We start from the raw sequence: 4,003 nt of genomic DNA, 5'->3' as shown, positions 1-4,003 counted from the left end.
AGGGTTATTTATAGCTTGTTTCAGTTCAGTGAAGTTTGATGTTTGCACTTTCAAAGGTCCCTTTCTAAAAAGTAGGGACTATTCTAGCCAGTGTTCTTTGGGGGCCACAATGATATCACTGTAGGACACTTGCCTTGCAGGTGGCCAAACTGGGTTTGATTCTCAGCACAGTATATTTTCCCTGGAGCACTGCCAGTAAAATTCCTGAGTGCAGAGCCAGTAGTTACCCTTTACTATCACTGGGGCTCTGCACTAGCAAAACCAAACCAAAAATAGTGTTCCTTGTTTAACCTTCTCACCCAAGAATCAGTGTATGGGTGTACACATCAGTTGAGGGGCATCTGGAAGAGAACATTGAGAGGCCATGTGATGAAACACGGGTTCCTTTTTGGGAGCACCAGTCTCAGAGAAGACTGAGGCACTATTTTTATATTAAGCAGTTATGATGGAAAATGTAAAAGCCTTTTGTATTTCTAAGACAACATGAAATGTCCTATGAGAAGAGTGTCAAAAAAAAAAAAAAAAAAAAAGAGGAGACTGTCTTTGATATCACTATCAGCCCTCTGCATTCTCCAGCTCCAGCCCCACATTCAAGCTCCTGTGCTTGAGGGGAAATGCCAGTGTAAAATCTGACATGCAGATTCAAGAGATGTTCCTTTTACCCTCATCTTGGACACTGTACATATGTATGTTCTCTTTAAGTTCCAAATATTGAATTTACCAGAGAGAAAAGGTGGCTTTGTGACTAGAGCAACATGGTAACTATTTTAATTGATGATAAACACTTTGTTTCTAAGATTTTTATTTTTTCAATTAAGACATACGGAACAAATATGAAAAAAGATTTCCTCAAATCTTGTGCACTGGTGTCCAAACTATAAGGAAGGAAACCAGAAAAAAAAAAAAACTAGCTCAACTAGCCATTTATTTTGGATCCTTTCCTCATCAATTTCTACAGAAATTTCAGAAAACAAGTGAATGGTGAAAGCCCATTATAAATTAACATACAGTAGTATCACGCTTGACCAAAATAGTTTATGCAATATAGTTGAAATTATTTCCTACAATGTCTTTAATAGAACAAAGAACCAAGACTCTTTATACAAACATAGTTTAAAGCATTCCAAATGAACTCAGGAAAGATTTCTTTTCTGTGAGGTAATGGGACAAAAGTTTTCACAGTAACAAAGGGGAAGGGCACCTAGAAAAAGAGGGAGGTAGAGATAAAAAAGCAAAAAATTAAATTTCTCCACATGGAATTATGGAATTTGTATTTCTTGAGCATCACATGTGTCAATGAAAAACATCTGAGATACCAATAGCAGCAATTCATCTCCATTAAACTCCAGTGAGCATCTTTGGCATCTTTTTTACCTCAATTTTAGAGCATAAGAAGTAAGGAGTCAAGGCCGGAGTGATAGCACAGTGGGTAGGACATTTGCCTTGCATGCGGCTGACCAAGGGTCTATCCTCGGCATAACATATGATCCCCAAAGTCTGCCAGGAGTGATTTCTGAGTACAGAGCCAGGAATAAATCCTGAGTACTGCCAGGTGTAGACCAATCTCTCTCCCCCTCAAATAAATCTAATTTTGTTATTTTTTTTGTTTGTTTTGGGATATGGAATGCTAGGGACTGGACTTGGGTCAGCTGTGTGCAAGGCAAACACTCTACCCACTGAACTATATTGCTCTAGACCTAGAAGTCAAATTCAAATATAAATACATAGATATTCCAAAATATTCACTGTCTTAGAACCTCTGTCTGCTTAAAGTCACTACATCCAAAAAGAAAACAACCCCCATGTATTTTAAACGAAGATCTCAAACTTCAATAAAGCTATACACATTCTTTAAGTTGAACAAACTAGTTCAATTCTCACTAATTTACCAGGATAAATTAGATATTACATCCAAGCAGACTTTTATTCACTACACTCATGCATCTACTATACAACATGTACAAAATTTATCTTCTGATCTTCCTGATATTAAATGGAACTCAAATCCTCTTTTAAGTGCTTTTAAGTACAATTACCTTTGTTCCAGCCCAAATTTAAAAAGAAACAAACAAAAAACTCTACTCAGATTTGAAAGCAAATTTTCAAAGCCTATTAATGTGAGTTGTTTTTTTATTGGAGCCACACCCAGCAGTGTTCAGGGATTACTCCTCTTTTGTGCTCATGATCACTCCTGGAGGGGTTCAGAGGATCATATTGAGTATCAGGGATTGATCTTGGGTAGGCAACATGCAAGCACCCTATCCAGCTCCTATTATCATTTTTAATTTTAATTTTTTTCTCATTCTTTCTTGTTGTGTCCTCACTAGAGACAGAGAAGTTTGCCATGTTACTTCTTACTATGAGTCCTTCGGCAAAAGTCTCAATAACTTAACAGCTTTCTTAAATAATCTAAACAGCTTTCTCCTTCAGAGTTAAGTGATCTTAATTTCCTGATCTATAGAAAATAAAAGTTGTCTCAGGAGGAGTAGAAATAAAAGCTGTCTCTGCTATATTCTCTCCCTAGTTCCACGTGATCCTAAGATATAACATATTATCAGGAAGTGAATCAGTAAAAGGGGTACTTTTTCTCACCTCCTGAAACTTGACCTCTTTGAGTGGTTGCTAAGAAAGGAAAATAAGAGTTTCACTATCCATTATCAAAATACTAAGTGGAAAGAATTTGGCCATAGCCAATTCTATTCCCTACTTTTGGCGTGGGAGCATTTCCTGTGTCACCTTACTGGCCTTTCTATTGCTAGTCATATCTTCTGTTTCTTTCCAGTGTATGTTTCTCTCTTGTCCTACTAACTCATTATCTTTCCTGTAAGGGGCACAAACATTCCAATTTTGATCTGTCTGCTCAATGAGAATGGATTCATTTCTGCTGTTTATAGAGAAAAAGCGAAAAAGCAAAGCAGAGGCCAAAAGTAGGACTTCTGGCAAGTCGTTCTCTTCTCCTAGTAACGTTTTGTTATTAAGAAATCTAAGCTATCAGGCAGGTATATGCCCACCATACACTTGGTGTTCATACAAATTAAAGACTAAACTCAGAGTAGAGAGATTGGCTAGGATCAAATAATTCCCTCACTGTATACATTTGGAGAACAGTAGTAACAACATTTTGTTCTTTTAAACTCTGAATTTAGAATTTTCAAGATAGGTATTCAAGCTTTAATATTTTTCACCCTGAATGAATGACTTGAATAATGACTTAAATGTTACATTATATCAAAGTATTCAAATAAAGGTATTATCTTTATAATATAGAAGAGCAGTCAGGATTAGGTTCCGGTCACTCTGAATGGGTTGTCAGATGGTTTTAGCTCCATTTTACTCTTCAGTCACTATAGTACAGACACTAAAACCAAATACACATATTTTCATATATAGTATTGATATGTAGACCATTTACTAAGCTGTAACCCACATTCCTAAAAGCAATTAAAGCAAAAAATTGTTTCCTCTTTAGTGAAAAGCCTTTGAAACAAACCTATTCCTAAATATAATTTTCTACATTTAGCAAACATTCTAGTACCTATAATCATACATGATCCAGCTAGAAGAAGGAAAGAACATATTAACAATAGTGGCAATATTAGCATTTAAAATTTATATCTGGACTATATGAGTTCAACTATAGGTTAGTTGATAGTTGTCACAAATAAAATTATGATTTTAAAATATTCTAAACTGTTAACATTTTAAAACAGTTTAAAACATTTAAACTGTTTCCTTGAAAATAAATTCTCTAATACCAGTTATTTTCCATAGGCAAAATGTTCAATAGGATTTTTATGCTCTAGTCTTGTTATTACCTCTTTTGCCTTTTTCTCTTTTTGAGTCATACCCAGTGTTGCTCAGAGTTTTTTTCCTGGCTTTCCACTCAGGAATAACTCCTGGTGATGCTCAGGGAAACATATGGGATACTGAGGATAGAACACAGGTTGGCTGGTTGCAAGCAAGGCAAAAGCCCTACTCACAGTACTATCTCTCTATAACTATA

This window comes from Suncus etruscus, chromosome 9 (assembly GCF_024139225.1).
Source record: "Suncus etruscus isolate mSunEtr1 chromosome 9, mSunEtr1.pri.cur, whole genome shotgun sequence".
Taxonomy (NCBI): Eukaryota; Metazoa; Chordata; class Mammalia; order Eulipotyphla; family Soricidae; genus Suncus; species Suncus etruscus.
The sequence above is the reverse complement of the archived record's forward strand: the minus strand, read 5'-3'. Positions refer to the sequence as shown.